Source organism: Pinus tabuliformis, chromosome 9 (assembly GCF_031772625.1).
Source record: "Pinus tabuliformis cultivar Carrire ecotype Pingquan chromosome 9, CPIR1, whole genome shotgun sequence".
Lineage (NCBI taxonomy): Eukaryota > Viridiplantae > Streptophyta > Pinopsida > Pinales > Pinaceae > Pinus > Pinus tabuliformis.
This window is the reverse complement of record NC_142307.1, coordinates 332,204,700-332,232,441: the sequence shown is the minus strand read 5'-3', so window position 1 is coordinate 332,232,441 and position 27,742 is coordinate 332,204,700. Positions and strand designations below refer to the sequence as shown.

Genomic DNA, 27,742 nt, shown 5'->3' with positions numbered 1-27,742 from the left:
GGCAAGATTTTATTGAAAAGCATAATCAAATGACTACTACTTAAGAAGAGCCGACATATAACCAAGAGGATCAGATGAAAACAGACTGTAAGGGAAATACTGTTAAGGAGCACCGAGATATAACCACAAGGATATGACAAAAATAGACAGTAACGAAAAGACTGTTAAGGGGAACTGAGTTATAAGATGAAAACATACAGTAAGGAAAATATTGTTGTCCATTTAGATGAAAACATATAGTAAGGAAAACATACAGTAAGGAAAACAGAGTACTTAGATTTTGTAAAACAACATTAAGACTTTGCAATAAGTCAATTTCTCCATGTAGAATTTATCTTTTCCTCTTTATACTCCTTTACTTCTCTTGGTTTGATGATCAACATATGCATGACCACATTTTATTAACTCCACCACCAGATCATAAAGCTCTTGAAAATAGTTACTATTGTAGGTTATCTTAAAAGTTCCCCAACCCATCCAATGTATATTTCTTGAACAAGTTCTATATATTTGTTTTCTCAAATATGGAATTTTTTTTGTGATTTATATAATTGAAGGCATTATTTGCTTAATCCAAGGATGTCAAAAACATTCTTACAAGACAAGCTTTTACTTTAATCTTGATCCATCACCTGGAAACCAATGTTATGTGTGTCATGCAAATTATGGGTGCCGAATATCATTTTGTTTTTGTGCTACATGGATCAAGTTTGTCTAGCTTTGGATAGTTTCGCTTTTTGGTCACAGGCCTTCCTCTTTTCCTTGGCTTTTTGTCCTGCTTATTCCTAGCTTTATACCCATCTTCTGAGGCAAAAGAAAGTTGTAGTTTGCAATGAGAGACTACGAAGTAATGCAATTCGATTTTTTGGAAGTCAAATCTATGAAATATTATAATTGAGAAGATTTCTTGGAAACATGATCCAACTTTTCCTTTATTTCAGCTACCCCATTATCGAGCATTTCTTTCTCTACATGATGAAAGCATGGATTCAAAGATTTTTATGCACATAACTATCGATAACCAAAACATCACAAGTTGTGATCAATAGAGTAACTAAATGTGAAGGAACTTCTTCCTTGGCCATAGCCATGGTTCTAATGATGCTAGCATGTGCAATATCACTAGCAAATGATACGAGACAGAGTGAAACAAAATATATGTGCACATTTCTCTTGCTTATGCCTTAGCTAAAACACTGTGTAAATAGGTGAACAAAGGTCAATGGAGAGACTCAGAATGTAATAATCAAAATCGACTAAGCTAGAAACTTAAGATAATTTGACTTTTGGTTGCCTATCCTCCAAATGACCTAGGACAAGATTTTACTTTAATCTTGATCTATCACCTGGAAACCAATGTTATGTGTGTCATGCAAATTATGGGTGCTGACTATCATTTTGTTTTTGTGCTACATGGATCAAGTTTGTCTAGCTTTGGATATTTTCGCTTTTTGGTCACAGGCCTTCCTCTTTTCCTTGGCTTTTTGTCCTACTTATCCCTAGCTTTCTGCCCATCTTCTGAGTCAAAAGACAGTTGTAATTTGCAATGAGAGACTATGAAGTAACGCAAATCGATTTTTTGGAAGTCAAATCTATGAAATATTATAATTGAGAAGATTTCTTGGAAACATGATCCAACTTTTCCTTTATTTCAGTTACCCCATTATCGAGCATTTCTTTCTCTACATGATGAAAGCATGGATTCAAGGCTTTTTATGCACATAACTACTGATAACCAAAACATCACAAGTTGTGATCAATAGAGTAACTGAATGTGAAGGAACTTCTTCCTTGGCCATAGCTATGGTTCTAATGATGCTATCATTTGCAATATCACTAGCAAATGATATGAGACAGAGTGAAACAAAATATATGTGCACATTTCTCTTGCTTATGCCTTAGCTAAAACACTGTGTAAATAGGTGAACAAATGTCAATGGAGAGACTCAGAATGTAATAATCAAAATCGACTAAGCTAGAAACTCAAGATAATTTGTCTTTTGGTTGCCTATTTGGCTGTTACTAAAAATCTAAGTTTTCTTCCATTTCCATCTAGTTACATCACTGCAGTGGAAACATAGGGATGTGGTCAAAGGATAGGTTTGAAGAAAGGGATGCTGAGGCATGAACTCTATTTGTAATCTTCGACTTCTGTAATAATACATATTCCAATGTTAGCCAATCACTTACAGAAAACAACAAAAAAACAACAAACAACAGAACAATATTTTAAGTAGTCAAACTGAACAAGAGCTCTATTGGGAAATGCATAACAAAACCAATCAATACAGTCATGGTATTTTAAGTGTAAAGACAAGTTATCAAAAAAACAATCACTGATAATTTTGAAGACATACAACAAAATGATTCTGTATATTTGATTTTTCAAGGATACTAACATACATGTTGATAATTTCCTGTAATAAAGCAGAAGTATTTTTGCCTTGTATGAAAGCATAATTTACAAATATTCTAATGTCTAAATGGATGCAATAATTTTACAGGTTGTTGCATCTATGGAAAAAGGAAGTTATGCTGCTCGTACAAGGAGAAGTGGTAGAAGAGTGACAAGGGGTGCGTAGCTGCGATGCACATCATCTGATGAGGACAGGACAGTTGATGTCAATGTCAACAATGCACTAGGGAACATTGTTGAGGATGACCATGTGACGGCAGTTGATATTAACACACCATTAGCCACAGAACCACCATCAACAACAGTCCAAGGGGAAAGTTCAACTAAAAAGATCAGTGCTATAAGAGGATGGACAAAAGAACAAATATTAGTTGCAATTGACGACATAGAGTTTAATGGATACTCAGTTCGGGCATCTACAAAAAAACATGGTATTCCTCCAACATCAATACATTATTGGATAAATGGACTGACTCATACAAAATGTAGAGGGCCTCTTACAGTTATGACTGAGGAGGAGGAGGCCGAGCTAGTTGAGTGGTGTAAAGAGATGGCCCAATTGGGACATGGGCTAGAGTTGATACAACTCAAATCCAAAGTTGCTCAAATCTGTCAAGGGAGGCCAAACCCATTCGAAGATGGGTTTCCTGGTAAATCATGGTGGTTTGGGTTTAAAAAAAGGCATCCAGAACTTGTATTGCGTACTGCTGAGGGCCTTGATAGAGACAAAGCATTAACTTTGCACCCTGCAGTTGTGTAAAAGTTCTATGACACACTTTCTAGTGCTTACGATAAAGATTCTTATGGAGCAGACCATATATGGAACTGTGATGAAACAGGTTTACAAGCAGGGAGGAATTGTGGCATGCGGGTAATTGCCAAGAGAGGGAGCCGAAATGTGCCAAAGATTTTGCCTAAGAGCAGGGAGTGGATAACTATTTTATGTTGCGCCAATGCAATTGGTACTTCAATCCCAGGATTTTATCTATTCAAAGGTTAAAATCAACTAAATAACTATATACAGAACTGTGAACCAAGTGCATGTATGGCTGCACATCCCCATGCATGGATGACTAAAGAACTGTTTCTAAGTTGGCTTTTTCACTTTGCTGCATCGGTACCAGGTGGCGTCTCGCCTAATACCAGACACCTATTGATATTAGATGGCCATGGGAGCCACATGGTTGTACAAACAATTGAGGAAGCAAACAATTTAGGCATCGACCTGTTGACATTGCCCACTCATACCACTCATAGACTGCAACCCCTTGATGTTAGTGTGTTTGGCCCTTTCAAGAACTATTTCAGGTCGGAGTGCACTACATGGATGGCAAAGAATCCAGGGGTTGAGGTGAAAAGGTTCGAGCTAGCAGAGCTTGCAAGTAAAGCTTTTAAAAGGGCTTTAACACCATCAAATATCAAGGCTGGCTTTAGGAGGATAGGAATCTGGCCACTGAACTATGATGCTCTTATGCATGATACTGGTTGTAGCCAAGCGTTTCATGTGGATGGTCAGGAAGAAGGGAATGCCCAAACAGGTGTTGAAGTGCAAGAAGTAGATGACCAAGATGATGTTGTTGCAGCTGGTAATATGATTTCCCTATCTCAAGGACACTTATATGCTGAAGATGATGAAACTATATGTGAAACACAATATAACCATGAACAAATTCATAGTAACATGGAGATCGTTCCACCAACTCAAGAACATGAAACTCTTGTTGCTGATATTGTTAATGACATTCTTGAACATGCAATTGACAATGACCAATTGACATTGCCAAGCCAAGTAACCCCACCATCATGGCTAGCATAAGCAATGATTAATATGAATGCACATAGTGTCTCAGCAACCAATGAAGAAAGCATGAACATGCCCTCACAACCAGCAGAATTGAACAGTGAAATTGTTCATTTTTTTGTGGACAGTAGATCAATGGAAGAAGATGAAGAACATAATGAGACATCAAATGAAGATAATGATATAGTCCAATCAGTTCCATTAGATACTGAAATGGAAGTACCAAGCAATGATATGCAGGTGGGAGGGGTGGAGAAGACACTTGGTCGGTTCCTAAAGCTATCAGTAGAGAGAGTATCAATGAAAAAAAAGCAAGGTGCACCGAGTAGTCTTCGTTTGGGCTGAAGCTCACAGTTACTCACCTCAGAGGACTATATAAACCTGTTAGTTGAGTCTGAAAAAAAGAAATTTGAAATGCGAGAATTAAAACAGAAAAAGAAGGATCTAGTCAAGGAGAAGAAGGCAGCAAGGATTGTTGCAGCGCAACATTGAGCAGATGAAAGGATTGAAAGAGATAAAGCAAGGAAAGTTAAGGACCAACAAAAACAAATGGCAAGATAGGAAAAGGAAAAACGAAAGGCACAACAAATGCTTGAAAGGGAACAAGGGATGATAAATGATACAAGAATAGCTGATGAAACCAGGATTTCAAACTCATTGGACTCCATTGCAATAATACACCATTATTCCAATATCTCATAAACATTCAAGTGCCTCACTATCAAACTAAGGGTTTACCCACTTGCCTTATTCCTACCAGAGTTGGTGTCAATTCTATGTATGCTCATTACACACCTCCACTTAATGCAGGGGTCAGTAGTGCAAATGTGAGGTATGGGTACTCAATATCTCCATGGTTGGAAGCTGCAAATTGGAGTCAATCATATGGCAGCAATCAACCATTTCCTAATAAACCCTTGACTGGTAGGCCAACCTAGCTGGCTCAAGAAGGTAACTCGGGGAGTTTTGGCACTCAAGATTCTCAGGGCCATAAAGAATAGGGGTGTCATATGTTTTTGGTTGTAACCACATTATGATGTGGATTTTGGATGGATTGTATCTTTTTCTTGTCACAGAAACATTTTGGCTTACAACCTAGGTTGTTTTATTTCATAATATGTGCGACATTGTAGCCAAAATCCATTTTAGAAGGAACATCTATAGTCTATTATAATGTAAAAATCTTACAAGATTCTTAGGGTCATAAAGAATAGGGGTGTCATATGTTTTTGGTTGTAACCACATTATGATGTGGATTTTGGATGCATTGTGTCTTTTTCTTGTGACAGAAACATTTTGGCTTACAACCTAGGTTGTTTTATTGCTTTGAAATGCTAACAACATTATGGTTCTATCCACGCGTCATCTAAAGTACATAGAAATCAAATTGCAACCATTGCTCTCAATCTTCATTTAATATTCTTGCACAATTTGAGACGTGCAATAAATTTGAAACTTGCAAACTTCTCTCCTTGGATATATATATATATATATATATAATCTGGAAAGAAAAAATCTTTATATTTCAGAAAGAGAAATATACATGTTACATCCTCTGCAGGGAATTGGAAGTGGCTCACAGTGCTTTTCTGTAAACTTGAATCATACACCAATCCTGCTGATATGTTGGTGTTCATAAATCCTGCAAAATACTTATCACGGTTTGCGTCACTTGTCTTTTGAGCATCCCTCCTATTTGAAGCCCCGAGTCAACTTGATCACCTATTGTTCAAGGCTATGTAGCTAATCTACCCTCCTCCCAGATTATCAAACTAGATCGAGACCAAAACATATCCAACAGTAAGCAGTTAATTGTTAGAGCACAAAGATTAACTCAATAGAGCCAAAGGGTATACTAGGTTGATTTCTCTGTAATATTTTTGAAATGCTAATAAAATTAAATTTCCATGTTTTTCCTTGAGTTGCATTATGATTCTTTTGATAAATTAGCATTTCATTTGAGCCAATACAAGTGTGATCAAAGCAGTGGACACATAAGAGCTAGAGAAGTTGCAAATAAGCAGTACACTAGGCATTCCACACTCCAGGACATTGTAAAGGCCAACAAAGCCATGTAAAAGTCCATAGTCACTAGTAATTCCAAGTACACACATTGCACTAGAGTGCCATAGATTTCCTCACTGTGAATTAAACATAACAGTGGAATTTAATCAAAATGGAAAACCAATGTCATGATGTTTCTAGTTTCCTTTGGGTTTGGGGAAGAAAATTGTATTAATAAACAAAATGTCCTTTTTAGACAGGTTGTGAGTTGTGACTGAAAATGTTCAAAGGAATGCTTTTACTGCACACCAACACATGCTGACTTTCGATTCAACAAACTCATTTGTTGGAGAAAAATAAGTCAGCACTAAATAAAGCACCTCCCATAATCCCTACAAATATCTCAAATCTAAGAACTACCATATGGTTTGAGGAATGTGCGTGAAAATAAGAAATTGTGAATCAACTTTCTTTCAATTTGAGCGAAATAAAGATACAAGCTAATAAAATGAAAATGAAAATTCATGTTATGTCTCCACAGTATATAAGATGTGGAGGTATAGTTCCAGAGTTTGCTTAGAGCATAAACTATTAGAATGAACTGCATCTTATCTCAAAAAATTAATTTTTGGCCAAGGCATGATATATTTTATTATTAAACAATCGAAATATCAACAGTGCTTCATATGGGACCAAAGTATGGTCATGCTAGGTAACTAACATGTCTTCTATGTAGCTAATCTACCCTCCTCCCAGATTATCAAACTAGATCGAGACCAAAACATATCCAACAGTAAGCAGTTAACTGTTAGAGCACAAAGATTAACTCAATAGAGCCAAAGGGTATACTAGGTTGATTTCTCTGTAATATTTTTGAGCCAATACAAGTGTGATCGAAGCAGTGGACACATAAGAGCCAGAGAAGTTGCAAATAAGCGGTACACTGGGCATTCCACACTCCAGGACATTGTAAAGGCCAACAGAGCCATGTAAAAGTCCAAACAGCAAAACAAGGTGAACTCAAAAAGGTTTCACTCAATGCTAGCTTCTCCATAGATCACAATACTAATATTACTTGTCTAAACCTAATGTAACAAGATTTCAGTCTAAAAAAAACAACAAAACAAGGCAAACTGAATATCTGCAGGTTTTTAACTCATACAAACCCCTTTGAGGCCTAAGACACAGACATTGCTGTCAGAATATCAGAGCTAATCAGATATTGTTATGCTCTGTGCCAATTGCAAATGTTAAGTTTAAACGACAGAAAATAGTACTTGAGTAAATTTTCAATATTAACTCAAAAAGACCTCTTCGTAGCTAAATACGAGAATATTCCCAGTAGACACTGAATTTAAACATTTTCGGCTTCAAATTTCCGCAAAGAAAAAAATATACCAGGGCGACTTCAATAAATTTCAAATTTTTCAATCAAAATGATCCTTCGTTACATTTATTCCTATGATAACCTGAAATAGAGGTTTTTGGCTTCAAAAAAGAAAAAAATCAAGGCGATTAAATTTACAATTTTTCACTCAATGGACCTCTTTGTAGCTAAAGCATGCAAGATTTCCTACTAGAGCCTGAGTTTAGCGATGGCTGGCATCTGAACTTCACCTATTTGGCTTAGAGGAAAGAAAATGATAAGGTGATCCAATAAATTTACAATCTTTCACTCAAAATCAACCTCTAAATACGCAAATATCCCTATTAGAACCTGAATTTAGAGATTTTCAAATTCATAGAGAATATATCAAGGCGACTTAAATAATTTTTCAAATCCTCAGTCAAAATGAACCTTTATGTAGGTAAACATGCAAACAGTCCTACTACAACTTGAATTTAGAGATGTCCAACTTAAAAATTTCACCTTGTTAGCTTAATATATATATATAATTAGGCGGATTCAGTAAATTTATGATCTTTCACTCAAAATGAACCTCGTTCCAACTTAAGAACACAAATATTCTTACTAGAGCCTTCCTAAATATGGAGATTCCAGGCTTAAGATTTCACAGTTTTAGCTTAAAATAAATATTATGCTTGGCAACTGCAATAAATTTACAAATCTTCACTCAAAATGAACCTCTCAATAGCTAGTAGCTAAATATCTAAGTATGCATTTAAATCTAAATTCAGAGACCAAAGAAAGAACAAAATAAGTTAAATACACTAAATTTACTACTCTGTTGCTCGATCTGTTCGCCTTTAAAGCCAATAGCACCAATAATACCATCACTTCACAGAGAAAATGTCACGCTGATTTCACCAGTAATTCCAAAAAAAATTAGAATTTTGCCCAAAACCCTAAATTATTTAGAATTTTTCCCAAAACCCAAAACCTTGCAAAAACCTTGATGGGAAACGTGATGGGAAACCTGCAAAACCCTAAACCCCTAACATGCAAAACCCTAAACCCTCAAAACTTGCCATGCAAAGTTAACAAAAATTCCAATAAGGTGTTTTGTGTTGAAAAACACATCAGAAATCGTTGGTAGGATTAAAATCCTACCAAATAGAAGCCATGTCCAAGTGCAGAAGCAACCCTATTCACGGTGCAGAAGCATGTTTTATTAGCTTGACATGGTGCCCAACACGTGGCAGTCCACAACGGACACCTGTCGTACGATAACCATGCAGTTCACGTGGCAGTAGGCGAGGTGGAGGGGAGGGCGCACAGGTAATGGCGTCCCTCCCCTAGATATCAATTTTTTAATGATTAAAATATTTCAATATTTTATATGAGAAAGATATATACTTCTTTAAATGTTTAGTATGAGCTTAGAGTTATCTTTAACTCTAGATCTATCAACGTCTAGAAAGATCAAATGAGAAGAATACCATGGGAAAAATCATGAATTAAAAATACCATAGGAAAAACTATTTTATTTTATTTTATTTTGACTTCGTCAAAATGTTAAAGATTACAACATCTACCATATTGAACTAGACAACATCCAACATAAATTTGTATAACTCATATACCAGAAAACCAAAGTAATCATTCATAGTTTGAATCCCATCCTAAGACAAAAGTAATTATCCAGGATAACCACCTTGTGTTGCTCACGAAGTATCCTTCTAATTAATACCTACCATGGATATTTCCCCGATGGGAGTGATACACTTAGCGACACCCTGACACGAAGCATGATTAACATGTCGAAGAAGAGAATGGCGCAAGGTTGGGCAACATTTAATACCTCTACTACTCTCGCCACATGTTCGATGGGAATCACGTGTGGCTCCCACCAGAACCCGCGCCTCTGAGTTACCTCGTCCAGTCTCCTCACTATAAATGCAATAGTTGGGTAGGTGTTACGGGGAGGTACGAGGGTATATTGTTTCATAATCTCTCTCAAGGAGGAGTTATGGAAACCTTAATGCAGGATTGATTGGAGCAATCTCTTGGGATCACTGACATCACATTCTCCACGCATATTCATGAGAGCATGATGTCCAAACAGTGGGAAAGTGTTGAAGAGTGTGTCAAGCTTGCCAAATGTCTATTCGGTGACCCAACCTTCACCACAGGTACTCCTCTCAAGATCGTCACTGTATTCTCGTTTGAGCTTTATAGTTGCATGGACATCTATCCTCTGTGGCAAATTATTTACGACCACTGGGGTGGTGAAGCTCGACTTGTAATCTCAGGCAAGCTCTGGTATTTCTGGTATACTCATACTTCTTCAATAACTTATCGCCTTTCTTATGATTACTCTCTGGCTATGGTAGATGATGTTTCTGTTACATTAACTATTGTATGGAATGCTCTTGTTAGTTTTATCATATCATCACTAGGTCAATGGTTTTCGTCTTGTTCCTCGAAACAACCAGCACAGGATCGTCCTTCGAATTGGTGGCAGTATTGTCACCTTCGTCGCTCCAAAGCTCTAAACCCACTGGTGTATCCTTTAACTGCCCTATCTTGGTTTGTGGGCTTTGGTATCCGACCTCCTTCTCCATCTGGTTCTAAAAGGGTGAGTTGGGTGTGGTCTCCTATTGTTTCTCCTTTCCTGGTCGTTTACCCCGCGGTTAAGTGTCCAACTCTAGTGTCGCATTTTGTCCAGGGTTCTTAGTTCGGGGCTCTCTCGGTTGTCCACTTGATTTATACAAAAGTGTCACTAATTACACCCATCATTTCCTCTATTGTTTGGGGTGATAACCTTTTTTCCTTTTGCTCAGGTTCTCTCACCTCTTCTCACAAGTATCTGTAGTCAATGATTGTTTATAGCTTTTGGTCACTCAATTATTGTGGTTTTGGGAGGCACCTCCAATTTCATGGCTCCACGACATTGTCAACTTAGTCGAAGGGGCGGGCAGTGAACCTCTTTTTCATCAACACACAGGATCTTTGGATGGGATTCAGTGCTGAACTTCTTTGACTCTATCCCTCTATAAGTCAGAAGAGAGATCCTACTAGAGTCGAAAGACTTTGGAGGGAGATCTTATCACTCAGATTCTAAAGTCTCTAGACATAGATGCAATTAGGTTCTGGACCCGAGGCGGTTCAGGAAACACCGCTTCCATTTTCTTCACTCCATCAGTCTACACCAATGGTTATAAGGGACAAACAAGTCGATAATTATCGATTGTTTGTAGGATAGGAAGACATCAAAACGATCCCAAGGAATCTTCGCTTCAACCTCAATGATATTGACACCAAGCTGACTAGAATGGACAAATATGTAATCTCTACTTTGGATACTGAATTAGTGGAGAATCATGTGGAGGACCATAAGGTTTCAGCGGTTATAAATGATGTGCCTTTGGATGTGGCACCCCTGATCACTCCCTCTCCTTAACAACATCCAATGCCTTCTTCACCAATTCTCATCTCCGCTAGTCTCCTTGCATCAGTCTCATCCTGCAAATGATGCGATGGCGTTGTTATGGTTGGCTACCTCTTCTTGCTCTCTTGGATTTTGTTCTCCTTGGTCGCAATGGCACTCCTAGCTTGCGTTCTGGTTACACTCCTAGCATGGTTTGTTGGCGCTTCCCTGGTCGCATTAATTTTGTAGTTCCTTATCTCTCTTTCGGAGTATAGTCATCTAGAATGTAACTCTTTATGGTATATATGGTGACTCGAGTTTTTTTGAATCGCACTACGATGTGTTTACATGGTTTTCTTCGTTGTTAGGTATGGATATTGTAACTCTATTTTGTCTAGTCTTCGTTCACTTGAATAGCACAACTATGCCTCTGAGAAGGAAACACAACACTGCAGTCTAGCTTGTGTCTTCACTCTTGGACTAGTTTCGTTTTGGCAAGCGAGGCCTTCGCTGGGATAGATATCAATGTAATATCTTTTCATTATGATAGAAATCATTGGTTGAAATTCACAAAACAAAAAGATACCTACCATGTATATTTGCACATGATGGTGACCAGCAATAAATAAATATTAATTTCACATCTCCAAATAAAATCGTAACCACATATTTCTCAAACTCTGCAAATTTATTCTCATAATGCTAATGGGTTTAAACCTTGGAGAGGTGCATGTGGAGAAACTCCCCTGCCAAAAGCCATAGCACAATTCTCTTCACAACTGCAATTTTGTTACGTTTTAATCCTTGCTTATTGCCTCGTTGATTAAATGGTGGACATCATCTGGATGGCTAGAGAAAATCTGTTATGCTTGAATCTGTCTATTTTCATCCCTGGCATAGAAAGATTCTCAGTGACAAAATCTATATGAGTACGTAAACTGGTTAAACATGATTGAGCACTGGACATATTCTCAATGTTCATTTTACATATTTTTATTAATAACGTTATTGGTCTCGGAAAACCCACATGTTGATGTTTCATATAGGGTTGAATAAATTTGACAAAATATACTTTTAAAACAGAAATATTTGACAGTATTCTATTAAAGTTATGTCTTAGCCCTGGTATCACACGTTCAATAGTCTGTCTAATTTGATTTGATTATAATCATGGACCATTTTAAAAGGTTATGTTTGACATTATGTTTAAATATCTTGCAACAAGTTGCAGAGGTCTGTTTGGAGTATTTCAAGGATTGAACATCTTCTCATTAAGTGTATGGGCAACCCAAGAAATAAGACATTTTCTTTCAACTTCAACAGTCTGGTAGTCATACTCGTGGATATCCAGATTGAAGTCATCAACATGTCACAAAGTGGAATATCTCCATTTTCCACCATCAAAAGTATCTACAACTCTAATGATCCACAGGAAACATCTACACACTTGATCAGTGTACATCAGAGGATGTTCACTCCTTGAAATACTCCAAACATACATCTGTAATCTCTTTGATCTCTGTTAAGCAATGTAGTTAGATCATCTCCCAGACTGGGAAATTTGTTTCCTTTCTTATTCGCTCTAAAAGTAAGGGGAAGATCGTAGCCACATCCATGGCCCCCAGGAAGGGTTCCTCCATGCAACAGAAGTAGATGGATACGATCGTGGAAGAATACAGGGACATATTCTCCTCACCCATACGAGTACCCTTGCACTGTCAGGTCAAGCATTTGATCGATCTAACTCTCGGGGCACCTCTACCCAACTGGCCAATATATTGTTGCTCCATTCTAGGAAATGAAGAGATCAAGCGAAAAATCCAGGAGTTGTTGCAAAAAGGGCACATCCAACCAAGTTTCTTACCTTGCGGGAGCCTGATTGTACTTGTACATAAGAAGCATGGGACCTGGAGGCTCTACATCGATTATCGGGCACTAAACAAAATCACTGTCAGGAACAGGTATCCAATCCCACGGATTGATGACTTTCTGGACAAACTTAAGGGGGCCAAGTATTTCAGCAAGATCGACCTAAAGTCTGGCTATCACCAGGTTCCAATAGAGCCCACAAATGTATGGAAGACCACCTTCAAATCCAAGGAAGGCCTTTTTGAATGGTTGGTTATGCCCTTCGGGTTGACAAATTCCCCTGCTACTTTTATGAGGCTAATAGATGACATCTTACAGCCCTTCACCAACTCATTCGTGGTTTTTTATGATTAAATATTTCAATATTTTATATGAAAAAGATATATACTTCTTTAGAAGTTTAGCATGAGCTTAGAGCCATCTTTAATTCTAAATATATCAATGTCTAAAAGGATCAAATGAGAAGAATACCATGGGAAAAATCATGAATTAAAAATACCATAGGAAAAGCTATTTTATTTTATTTTATTTTGACTTAGTCAAAATGTTAAAGATTACAACATCTACCATATTGAACTAGACAACATCCAACAGAAATTTTTATAACCCATATACTAGAAAACCAAAGTAATCATTCATTGTTTGAATCCCATCTCGGGACAAAAGTAATTATCCAGGTTAACCACCTTGTGTTGCTCACAAAGAATCCTTCTAATTAATACCTACCATGTATATTTCCCCGATGGGGGTGATACCACTAAGCCACACCTTGACACAAAGCATGATTAACATGTCGAAGAGGAGAATGGCGCAAGGTTGGGCAACATTTAATACCTCTGCTACTCTCGCCACATGCTCTATGGGAATCACCATGTGGCTCCCGCTAGAGCCCGCGCCTCTGAGTTACCTCATCCAGTCTTGTCGCTATAGATGCAATAGTTGGGTAGGTGTTACGGGGCAGTACGAGGGTATATTGTTTCACAATCTCTCTCAAGGAGGAGTTATGGAAACCTTAACGCAGGATCGATTGGAGCAATCTCTTGGGATCTCTGACATCACAGTCTCCACACTTATTCATGAGAGCATGATGTCCAAATAGTTGGAAGGTGTTGAAGAGTGTGTCAGGCTTGCCAAATGTCTATTCGGTGACCCAACATTCACCATAAGCACTCCTCTCATGCTCGTCACTGTATTCTCGTTTGAGCTTTATAGTTGCATGGACATCTATCCTCGGTGGAAAATTATTTACGACAATTGGGGTGGCAAAGCTCGTCTTGCAATCTGAGGCAAGCTCTAGTATTTTTGGTATACTCATACTTCTTCAACAACTTATTGCCTTTCTTATGATTACTCTCTGGTTATGGTAGATGATGTTTCAGTTACATTAACTGTTATATGGAATTCTCTTGTTAGTTTTGTCATGCCATCACTAGGTCAATGTTTTTCGTCTTGTTCCTCCATACAACCAGCACAGGTTCGTCCTTCGAATTGGTGGCAGTGTTGTCACCTTCGTCGCTCCAAAGCTCTAAACCCACTGGCGTATCCTTTCACTGCTCTATCTTGGTATGTGGGCTTTGGTATCCGACCTCCTTCTCCATCTGGTTCTAAAAGGGTGAGTTGGGTGTGGTCTCCTGTTGATTCTCCTTTCCTTGTCGTTTACCCCATGGTTAAGTGTCCAACTCTAGCGTCGCATTTTGTCCAAGGTTCCTGGTTTGGGGCTCTCCTGGTTATCCACTTGATTTATACAAAAGTGTCACTAATTACACTCCTCATTTCCTCTACTGTTTGGGGTGATGCCTTTTTTCCTTTTGCTCAGGTTCTCTCACCTTTTCTCACAAGTATCTGTAGTCAATGCTCGTTTTTAGCTTTTGGTCACTCAATTACTGTGGTTTTGGAGAGCACCTCCAATTTCAGGGCTCCACGACAAAGTCAACTTAGTCGAAGGGGCAGGCGGTCAACCTATTTTTCATCAACATGCAGGCTCTTTGGATGGGATTCGATGGTGAACTTTTTTGACTCTATCCCTCCAGAAGTCAGAAGAGAGATCCTACTATTAGAGTCGAAAGAGTTTGGAGGGGAATCTTATTTCTCATATTCTGAAGTCTCTAGACATAGATGCAATTAGATTCTGGACCAGGGACGGTCTAGGAAACACCGCCTCCATTTTCTTCACTCCATCAGTCTGCACCAACAACTTGACATCCTTCTACGCATGGTTATAAGGGACAAACAAGTCGATAATTATCAATTGTTTGTAGGACAAGAAGACATCAAAAGGATCCTAAGGAATCTTTGCTTCAGCCTCGATGATATTGACACCAAGCTGGCTAGAGTGGAGAAATACGTAGTCTCTACTTTGGATACTAAATCAGTGGAGAATCATGTGGAGGACCATAAGGTTTCAGCGGTTATAAATGATGTGCCTTTGGCTATGGCACCCCCAATCACTAGCTCTCCTCAACAACATCCAATGCCTTCTTTACTAATTCTCATCTCCGGCTAGTCTCCTTGCATCGGTCTCATCCTGCAAATGATGCGATGGCGCTATTATGGTTGGCTACCTCTTCTTGCACTCTTGGATTTTGTTCTCCTCGATCGCAATGGCACTCCTAGCTCTCATTCTGGTTGCACTCCTGGCATTGTTTGTTGGCGCTTCCTTAGTCGCATTAATTTTGTAGTTCCTTATCTCTTTTTTGAGTATAGTCATCTAGCATGTAACTCTTTATGGTATATATGATGACTGCAGTGTTTTTGAATAGCACTACAAAGTGTTTACATGGTTCACTTGAATAGCACAGCTATGCCTATGAGAAGAAGGAAACACAAGACTGCATTCTAGCTTTTGTCTTCACTTTTGGACTAGTTTTGTTTTGGCAAGTGAAGCCTTGGCTATAATAGATATCAATGTAATATCTTATCATTTCATTATAATAGAAATCATTGGAGTTGTCTATAATGCGACTTTTTGAGATTCCGGTGACGGAATCCGGCGGAAGAAATTGAGCTGAAATCATGATTTGTTGCAGTTAAAATGGTTTTTTAACTGCATATTCGGATTCAGCACCCTGAAAAACCCCTGGGACAGTTTCATTGTGCAGAAATTAGTTATCAAACTTGGATTTCCATAAATCACTGCCGGATTTTCACCGGAAAAAATCGCCGGAAAGGCTTTCAAAAAGTCGCGTTAAAGACTACGGCGAAATCATTTGCTGGAATTCACAAAACAAAAAGATATCTACCATGTATATTTGCACATGATGGTGACTAGCCATAAATAAACATTGATTTCACATCTCCTAGTAAAATCGTAACCCCCGATTTCTCAAACTCCGCAGATTTATTCTCATAATCCTAATGGGTTTGAACCTTGGAGGGGTGCATGTGGAGAAACTCCCCCGCCAAAAGCCATAGCACAATTCTCTTCACAACTGTAATTTTGTTAGGTTTTAATCCCTGCTTATTGCCTCGTTGATTAAATGGTGGACATCATCATCTGGATGGCTACAGAAAATCTGCTATGCTTGAATCCGTCTATTTTCATCCCCGGCATAGAAAGATTCTCAGTCACAGAATCTATATCAGTGCGTAAACTGGTTAAACATGATTGAGCACTGGACATATTCTCAATGTTCATTTAAGTTTTTTTTATTAGTAACGTAATCGGTCTCAGAAAACCCACATGCTGATGTTTCAGATAGGGTTGAATAATCTTGACAAAATATACTTTTAAAACAGAAATATTTGACAATATTCTCTTAAAGTTATGTCTTAGACCTGGTATCACACGGTCAGTAGTCTGTCTAATTTGATTTGATTATAATCATGGACCATTTTAAAAGGTTGTGTTTCACATTATGTTTAAATATCCTGAGGTCTATTTGGATTATTTCAAGGATTGAACATTTTCTCATTAAGTGTATAGACAACCCAAGAAATAAGACATTTTCTATCAACTTCCACAATCTGGGAGTCATACTCGTGGATATCCAAATTAAAGTCATCAACATGTCACAAAGTGGAATATCTCCATTTTCCACCATCAAAAGTATCTGCAACTCTAATGATCCACGGGAAACCTCTACACACTTGATCAGTTTACATCAAAAGATGTTCTGTCCTTGAAATACTCCAAACAGACATCTGTAATCTGCAACAGATTACAGAGGTATTTTTGGAGTATTTCAAGGACTGAATATCTTCTGATGTATATTGATCACGTTGAAGGTTACAGAGGTCTTTCAAGGACTAAACATTTTCTGATGTAGACTGATCAAGTCTATAGATGTTTGTCCTTAAAATACTCCAAACAGACCTCTGTAATCTGCAACAGGTTACAGAGGTATGTTTGGAGTATTTCAAGAACTGAATATCTTCTGATGTAGATTGATCAAGTTGCAGGTTACAGAGGTGTGTTTGGAGTATTTCAAGGACTGAACATCTTCTGATGTAGATTGATCAAGTTGCAGGTTACAGAGGTGTGTTTGGAGTATTTCAAGGACTGAACATCTTCTGATGTAGACTGATCAAGGGTATATAGATCTTTTCAGTGGATCATTACGGTTACAGAGGTGTGTTTGGAGTATTTCAAGGACTGAACATCTTCTGATGTAGACTGATCAAGGGTATATAGATCTTTTCAGTGGATCATTACAGTTGCAGATACTTTTGATAACGGGGAATGGAGATATCCCACTTTATGACATGTTTATGACTTCAATCCGGACATCCACGAGTTTGACTTCCACATTGGGGAGTGGATAGAGAATTTCTATTTCTTGGATTTGTCTCAGACTTCATACAAAGAAAAGGCATTGAAAATTGGAATTTTTTTTACAGAAAATGTCTCTCAGGATATAATGTATGTTTAATGATTCATCAGAAAACCTGGAAGCCTAGTGCTGAGGAAATTCAAATTTGTAGATTGTTATCGTTATCATTTTGAGTCAACAATTCCAGCTTTGCATGAACTGATGGAGAACAAAATGAACTATGAACAACATACAAATATCCTGCTACCATCCAAGTTATTCCTTCGCAATTGACATCCTGCCCAGCAACAATCAGAACGTTATTGATAAAGCAAACAATGCTATCACCTGCCCTTACCTGTTTCACCCCAAGTCCAGGGGAGAAAATACTCGGAGGATGTTTTTGGTGGTTGTTCCCCATGAATGTTTGAGCAATTTTTTCTTGTTTCTTTCTTCTATGTTTTTTTTCCATATACATCCCGAAGGGGATAGATAAATATTTAAGATGGGTAGGAGTGAATTGTGATTCATCGATGAATTCATAAGGCAACACAGACCTGCAATAGGTATTTATTGCCGGAAGCCATTATTATAATTGTTGTCTGGAACTCCCAGCAACATCTTTGAGATAACTAAACTACCTAAACAAAAGGACCCCTATATTTAAGCAAATGCTCTAGTCTTTTCCCTGGCAATGCGTGATCTTTACAACAATAACTCGTAAAACAATACAGACTCAATTTCTGGATTCGTAAATAAGAGAATTCCAATTACAGGAATATTCAGTATGCTGCAGCAGAAGGACCGATCGAGACTCACATAATCCTCTTAGTTGCAACAAACAAAATAACATGCGCCATGAATGACCAATTTAACATTTTTGCATATGCAGCCAAAGCAGAAAGGACCGCAAAGACCATTAATGAAGTTTCTTGCAAAATGTCAGTTGTTACAAGCTAAATGAGTTGCTAACTCGTCAACTATTTTAACTCGAAAAAGGGTGGCATCCATTCAACTTAAGTTGTCTGTGCCAATAACACGGCTTACATAGTACATCAAATTTCAAATAGAAATATGTTTTGAGATATGCTCCGAAGACATGTACTTAGTGTAGTTTTTGGTAAATTTCTTAAAACAATTTTGAAGACCAATAACTGCCATTTTTCGTGGCCTTTCAACTATTGTCAGTTTTGCCCATTGTTTTGTGAGACACATAAAACCTTTGCCTTTTTACTATTGCCAGTTTTGCTCATTCCTCTGTGATAATCACACAAAACTTTGTCAACCAAAATTCAAAAAATGGTAAGATTGATGTTTTCCGAATCAATATCACAATATAACTTACTGATATTTTCTAGTCTGAATATACTGTACCTGTTCTACAATAGAACGAACAGGTCTTCATTTTAAAAGGCACACTTTAAGAAATAAACTTGTATTTTGAATTGTATTGCAAAACTAAGAGAATACAACGCAACCCCCTGCACCAGGGGTATGAGGTTTTCTCAGTGTAGATTTCCACAGACAAAACAACAAACTCCTCTACAAACTCTTCAATCTTGGGAAGTTATTGAACAATCTTCCATCTCTTTGGAAGAATTAACAACCACAATAGAAGAAGGAGAAGAAGCAAGTGATGAAAAATCAGAATCAACAGTCATCGCTTGAGCCTCAGTACTTTCATCCATAAGGGATTGTAGAGTTCTGGGTATTGGGGGAGTCAAAACATCAACAATTCCTTCTAGCATCTTTACAATTGTGCCCATGGTAGGCCTTGAATCCTCATCATCCTGAATGCACCATATGGCCACCATGGCTGTCCGCCTAACCTCTTCTTCATCAATGTCCGTCCCAAGGCGGCCATCTAAAAGCTCCATAATGTTTCCCAGGCTAACTTGCTTAGCTGCCCAGGGAGGGAAAAACCATTTTTCAGATTCCACGTTGCTTGTTTCAATGTTTCTGCGACCTCCCATGATCTCCAGGAGTGTCATTCCAAAGCTGTATACATCAGCCTTGGCCGTAATTGGCAGCCCAGATATCCATTCCGGAGCCAAATAGCCTCTAGTACCACGCATTGTTGTCAAAACACGGCTAAAATCCCTGCCAACAAGTTTTGCCAACCCAAAATCCGAGACTTTGGCATTGAAATCTTCATCCAGAAGAATGTTTTCTGGCTTGACATCGCAATGGATGATGCAATCCCTGCATTCTTCGTGCAAGTATGCAATCGCCCTTGCCGTTCCTACTGCAATTCGAAACCGGGTCTTCCAGTCCAGAAATTTCTGCTGTTCTTTGAACAAAAATGCATTCAAAGACCCATTAGGCATGTAATCATAGACCAACAGTCTCCGATCACCCTCAGAACAGAATCCCCTAAGACGAACAAGATTTATATGCTGGATCATCCCAATAGTGCTCACCTCCATTCGGAACTGCTTCTCACCGCCTTCAGGCCTCTCCAATTTCTTGACAGCAATTGGGATGGACCCTGCGAGAGTACCCTTATAAACAGACCCAAACCCTCCACTCCCCAGCTTCTCAGAAAAATTCCTGGTCGCAATTTGCAGTTCTTTATATGCAAAAATGGTCAGCATCGTTGCATCAAAACCCTCGTCTGCAGCGGAACTCTTTGCCAATTTCCATCGCTTCCAACCATAATAATTAAGTGTGACAAGCACCGAAAACGCCACAAGACCAGCAAAAGCCCCAATCAACGCCTTCAGATTCACCTTACCCCTGGAAAAACCATGCTCCGGCAAATCACATGCAGCGACCCGAATATACAACAATATGCTATTCCTGCTACCAAAATTACTAGAACCAACAATATCATCCTCATCTTCATCAGAAGAATTTCTGAGACTCCACAAATCACCCCACAACAGCCTACACTCCAACAAATCCTCCCTATACGTATACCCGATACATGAGCAATTATCCAAACATAAATTCTTACAGGACTCAATCAAAACTTCAGAGACCAAAGTACTACTACTCCTATTAAAATCGGCATTACACAATTCATAAAACTTATCAGTTTTGCACTTCAATGGACTACTCCTAATGCAACCCCCAGACCAATCCTGAGAATCCCAAGCCTGGGGGGCTCTGGGTTCGAATCCCTCCAAGCAATGACAATAGTGTAAGTCATCGCTGCTATCACTACAAACTGCGTTAGGCCCACAGAGCCCATAAACCATACATGTATCAGAAGGCCTTTTCCAAAACATATTCCAGTTATTTGTCTGATAATCCCAAGTATACTGCTTAATCTCTCCAAACACATCTACTGCAAATCTAGACATTGCACTATGCGGCAATTCTGTGTAAGTAAAATACCCGTGAGAGGAATTCGGATTGACAAAGGTGAAATTGTAGATATATTTGACAGTCATTTCCGGAATGTACAAAAAGCTATCGCCATCCCATTTGCCGCTTGTCCAGTATTGCAACGAGTTCCGCCAAACTAGCAGGAATTCGCTAAACTTACCAGCACCAGAAGTTAGCCTCAGCTGCAGGCTGAAGTCGCCGGGCGCCGGATCCGTCGCCGTTTTCCACGACGTGAGGCTTTGCTGGTAATGAATCTTCATCCCCGGAAGCCAGGTGTCCGTCGGATTCTCGAAGCTCTCCCACACAACAGCGCCATTGCCACTCTCCAAAACAAGATTACCGGTGTCCAAAATTACCGCCCGGGAAGCCGCGCTCCGGCGGTTTCCTGTCTCCCAGACAGAGGCATTGTCGGCATCCACGACCGCGAGCCGGCCATCTTCTGTGAATTTCAGGGCCGCGGAAGCACCAACGGGGGTTTCCCGGTTGGCCACCCAGACGTAGGTTTTGAGAGAGATTCCGGCATACCAGATGCCGACATACCATTTATCTGCGCCACTGGGCTTGAAGAAACCCAGCTCGAATGTGCCGTTCTTCGAGACAATTGCCTGGTTTCCGGTAAGCACAGACCCTGGAGTTATTGTATCATCAGCTGCCCCTATAACGCCCGAAAAGAAAACAAGAAACCACCAATGCAGATGTAAAGGGCATTTTATCTTCATATCTCTTTCCTTTTCTCAGTCCCTCGCCATGGCGGAGAGCTTCCACATATTGGGTATTTTCGCAGTTTATTTTGAAAACCAGGAAAAGAATTCCATGGAGCCCTTTTTTACAGAGCGTTTGGACTCGGATCGCAAAAGATTGAGCTCTGGACGCTTCTTTCTTGACGCAAAGGTCTCAGAAATTTAGAACGTCTGAGCTGAGCTTCTGTCTGGTTCCAATTACGGAGCGTTTGGACTCGAACCGCAAAAGATTGGGCACTGGACGCTCTTTTCTAGACGCGAAGGGCTCAGAACATTGGGACTTCCGATCTTCTGTGTGGCTCCAAGCGATTCACGGATCGAATCCTCTGCACGCCAACATACATTAAATGAAAGCCTGTGCGCACTCCAGAGCTTTGCAGAGAAGTCAGTGAAATACTCCCGTGCCGAAGAGGAGCAGCAGTACAGTGACTGTAAAAGAGCCGTTGATCACATGGCAACCTTTATTCCTATTTTTTAACATTTGTTGTTTGTTGGTGGAAACCACTTTAGCAGGGGAATATTCTTTGTGATACAAAATGGAAAAAATGATAAAATGTTTCAAATAATATTAAAAATGTGGTAAAGTGCAAGAGAGTACAGAATATATTCTTATAATATTAAAATGTCATATCATTCCAAAGATTAATATAAGAAATATCTTAATGGGTAAGATACAATATACAAATTACTTTTTAAATCAATTCCAATTCCCAAATTCTTATGAGGTCCAAAAGCCTACTTACATGGCTTTATCCAACATCATTATTCATATTCCACCTGTCACCCCTCAAAAAATCTACTCAAGTTGGATCAAAGTAGTCTAAGTAGTCTAAGGTCTATATATCATACCTACTTCATAATTGACCTAGGGCTTCCTAAAATTTCTTAATCACAAGTATCTTAATGGGTTGTTAGGCCTCCAGACAATAGCTACTCCATAATTGACCTAGAGTTACATAAGATTCTCAAAGTCATATCTCCAATCATACCTTCTCCATACATAACCAAGAGCTCCATAAAATTTTCAAAATTAAAGTTGGTGGTCAAAGTCAGGCCTCCTCCATAATTACTCCATAATTGACCTAGAGTTACATAAGATTCTCAAAGTCATATCTCCAGATCATACCTTCTCCATAATTGCCCAGCTCCATAAGATTTTCAAAATTAAAGTTGGTGATCAAAGTCAGGTCCTCCTCCATAATTGACAGAGGGGGGCATAAAATTCCCAAAAATCAAAGGTGGTGATCAAGGTCAGGTCCTTCTCCATAATTAAGCCAGATCTCCATAAAATTCTGAAAATCACGGGTGGTGAACAAAGTCAGGTTGTCCTTTGAAGACCAATCTAGTCATGTGTATACATCATAGGGTTGTTTAATGAAGACCAATGTCGCTTTATACATCATACCTACTTCATAGGTAACCCACTTGAGAATCATATATGGTATCAATCCAAAGCAAGTTGAAATCGAGATAAGGTTGGAATTTAAATTAATTTAAATTTTAATAAATCAAAAAATAAAATAAAACATAAGTTTCCTTAATAAATTAAAAAATGAAATGTAATATAGGTCTCCTAGAAAAATGTAAAGGGATTGTCTTGGCCTTTTTCAAAAAGCAAAGGTCATTATAACCATGTAAAAAAGTCCAAACAAGATAAATAAATAAAGGCTATACTTGTTCTATCAACCATGACTAATAGGTGAAGAGAGTATATAAAAATTAAATTTTAACTTTTATAGGAGAAGACTAATAGGTGAAGAGAGTATATAAAAATTAAATTTTAACTTTTATAGGAGAAGAAAGTATATAAAATTTAAATTTTAACTTTTATAGGTGAAGAGAGCATATAAAAATTAAATTTTAACTTTTACAGTGTACAAATTATAATTAATTAACAGCATAAAATAATAATTAGAATTTAGTGAAAACTCCCATTAACTATTTAAAATTTTAATTTGGAGCTGTGTAAATTTTTTATGTTTTGGAGTTTTTGGTGGGAATCTCTTAAAAGTTTTTGGGTTAAATTTCAATTTTTTTATTTAAAATGGGTTTTTATCCATTTTAATTTTGATTGTATATATAAATTTATGTTCAGCTACGGGGGCGCCGGCTTATACACACACGCACCCCACCTGCGTTCGATCCACCATCGTGATGCTGCTCGGCAGCCATTTGTATCATCGTGAGTGCATTTGATATATGTAGAATGATGTTGATTGATTATCAGCCTGTATACATGTAAATATATTGTACATGTGGCCTAATAAATGCTTCTTCAGGGGATTAGCCACCCCCATTTAAATAAATTTAGGGCTTTGAAAAACTTTTACGGCATTTAGATAGCTAGTAGAGAGTTTACAACTCAAACTCTGTGAAATTATAGGCAAATTAAACTAAAAATATATATCAGAAAACATTTCAAAATGTAAAACATATATACTAGGACTTTAAAACTTTAAAGTTAACTTTTTATAATATAATAATTAATATTTGGATTAATGAAAATTCTAATATAAAATTTAGTGAAAATTGTAAAATATAGGGAAAGGGAATTTTAATGTTTGAAATTTATTATAAATAAAACTAATTAACAAATTTACAGTGTAATAATTATGATTAGGAATCTTAATAGTAAGAGTTTAGTATAAGTGAAATTAATTAAAAGAATTTTTATAATGTAATATTTGTGATTAATGAAAATCATAAAACAAAATCCAGTAAAAAATGTAAAATATAGGTGAGGAAATCTTATAATCAAGTATTTAGTATAAGTAAAATCCATTAAAAAATATAGAATCTATGAAGATAATATATTTTCATAATTGTTTTGTTAATGGTTTGAGTTGAGTTTTTTTGTTTTTTGTTTTTTTGTTTTTTTTTTTTAATGGTAAAGAAATAGGATAATGGTCAAAAATTGAAAGGCATACAATAAGAGTGAGAGCATACCCTTTTCCAAATGACCAATTCCTATTTCTTGAAAAAACACATAACTAACGGTGTCAAAATGTAAATATTATGTATTTTATTTTAATATTTAGAGCTTACTAATACTACTCTTGAAAAAAGTTAAAAAATATCCATATCTATATATATATATATATATATATTTCAATTAATGTTTTCAATTATTATTACAAAATTAAAAAAAAAAAAAAATTATTGTTTCTGAGGTAGGAGCGAATTGTTGGCATTTGGCATAATTCAATGATTTCTATGTTTAAAGTAATGGCCTTAGAGGTCATTGAAATGTTTATTTGAGTATTGATATTTTAGTTAAGTTAGCATTTTTGTTAAATGGTTAATGTTTTGTGAGCTTTTTGGAGTTTTAATAAACTTGATTATAATTGAGTATTGATACTTTAATTAAGTTATCACTTTTGTTAAATGATTAATGTCTTATAAGTTTTTTTTGGAGTTTTAATAAATTCAATTATAATTAATTAATTAAAAATAGTTTATAAACTTATTACGATAAAAGTTTCAACATAATCTTCAATAAAATTATCTAAACAACTCAATTAATTTTTTCCATAAATAATAATTATGAGAAAAAAAACAAATGGTTTCAAAAAAACAAATTGCTGCTTACAATTTAAATACAAACACAATATAAATAAATTTATGATTAAACACATTTACTTATATAACCTTTTATATATATAATTTAAACCGATTTGAAGTTAATGTAAAAATATATAAGTGTCATAATCAAGAAAATCTATTAAATATTATATAATCTTTAAACAAAGATGAAAGTTTAAAAAATAGTAAAAGAAGATTATATAAAAAAATTAAGTTGTTTTTTCTTTTAAATTTATGGTAAGGACAAGGTGAAACAGACAAGCATATATACTAAAGAATAATGTTATACGAGGTGCTAACATAGGTTTAAAAAATTACTTTGTACGGAAACATGCCACATGCGCATTAAGTACGTGACATTAGATTTTTGTGAGAAGTACTTAATAATAATTATTAATCTATAGTTTAAAATTTATAATAAAATAAGTTTTACATAGTAATTATTTTTGTCATTTAATTTAAATATAGTTAAATTATAGTAAAAAATGAATTCAAATTAGTGTTAAAGTTTAGAATTTTATCAATATGAATTTTACTAATTGGTAAAGTCTTTATTTGTGTAATTAAAGAGCAAGGTTTTCATTTCAATGCTTGTGCAAACATAACTTTAAAAAACTATAATACGTTATGTTTGTATTTACATTTGAATCACATTAGTTGTCCAAATCATGGTCCAAGTCAAGAATTATATATTTTATTTCTTAAAATTGAACTAACATATTCAATCAAAAAATCTTTTAATATAATTATTAGCTTATAAAAATACATAAAAATACATAGATTTTATTTTTAAAATTTTAATTTATATTTGAAAAAATAATAATAACACTAATTTATTATGCATATATTTTATTTTATTAAAATTTGAATTTAGATTTTAACCCAAAAAATGAGATATATATACAATTATATATTTTTAATATAATTATTAGTGTATAAAAAGTATTGATATGACAAGAATGAGTACATTGCATTAATAAAAGGTAATGATTGCAAAATCACAATTTACAATGTATTTTGCAGTAAACCAATAATAACAAAAATAAATATGATTTTTTTATAAAAATTAATATATATATATATATATATATATATATAAACTTTATTAAATCAAAACATATGAAATATGTTTGACCTAACTAATTGGGGTTAGGGCAATTACCTATGTGTTATCATGCCCTGGATAATAATAATAAGAAGTTTATATATAATTTGTTTTATATTTATTGAGATAAAGATTGTAATTATGAATAATAAAATTGTAAGATTGAGTTTTTGGAGTAAAAGGTTAAATTGTGATGATGATGATTAACGCTCATTAATCTAGATATGGTTTATTAGATTTTGAAAAGGTAATAGATTACTTAAAATTCTTTAGCATTTTATTTTTATGATAAAAAAGCATCCAGAGAAATGTTCCAAGATCGTCATAGTTTTGTTGATTTAAAAGATCAAAAAAGTTGGTAGTGTGACAAATATTTTGAAATTAGATCAAATGCAAGTATAAGATGGGCAATCTAAGAGAAAATGATTTTCATCTTCAACCTTCTTAGTATCCAAAAGGTGAGAGACTCTTTCATCCCATGGTGTTTTGAGAATTGACCAACCCACAATTTCATTATGTAGCTCGTGAGAATTTGTTATTATTTTAGCAATACTTATAATTTTCTTCTTAATATTAGTCAAGGCAAAGAGATATTTTGGGTTTTTAAAATTAGGGTTGATCACTTCCATATAGTATCTTAGTTTCGTTTTTCCCTCTAACTCGTTACAGCCTAAGAGTTTCTCCTTAACTTTTGATGTAATAATATTTTTAATATTGTCCTTATTCCGAAGAAAAAACAAACAAACAAACAAACAAACAAACAACAAACAAACAAACAAAAACAAATCAAAAAACCAAAAACAAAAAACAAAAACAAAAAACAAAAAACTCCTTTAGCCCCTAATGGTTTACCCAAGACTAGGCATCCTTATGTCATCCCCACTTGAACCAAAGGTGGAGTTTTTAGTTAGTGTTAGAAACAATTTTAGGAAACCTTTTGGCTTTCATGTTGTTTAACTTCTTCTTAGACATAAGATACCTAGTAATAGCCATGCTTACAATGGAGAAAAGTCTTGCTCCATTTAGGAGGATAGGATAGGGAGTATTTCCTTTAATCCTGAGATTACAGGTTATAAACTACTTTTGGATATGTTCTATCTCTCTCCACAACTCTCTAGAGATGTTGCAACCCAAAACCTCACATCCATATAAAATGACATGAGTGTTGGTAGTATTAAAGAGAAGAATCTTTAATCCCATATTCAAATATATGTTGAATTACAATTGTTTCCAAGCCCATAATAAACTTTCCATCCTCCACTTATCCTTTTCTCAATGATATAATTCCAATTGAGCTTGTGATGGATATCGATTCCAAGATACTCGTATGGAGGAACTTCCTTCACATTGTTGTTTTCATATAAGAAATTATCAT

The 27,742-nt window shown here is 36.3% G+C and overlaps 1 pseudogene; it reads right to left on the bottom strand.

Annotated features, from left to right (window-relative positions):
• Positions 1–18,950: 18,950 nt before the first annotated feature.
• On the bottom strand, positions 18,951–22,158 carry LOC149148555 (G-type lectin S-receptor-like serine/threonine-protein kinase SD2-2 pseudogene; annotated as a pseudogene).
• Positions 22,159–27,742: the final 5,584 nt, after the last annotated feature.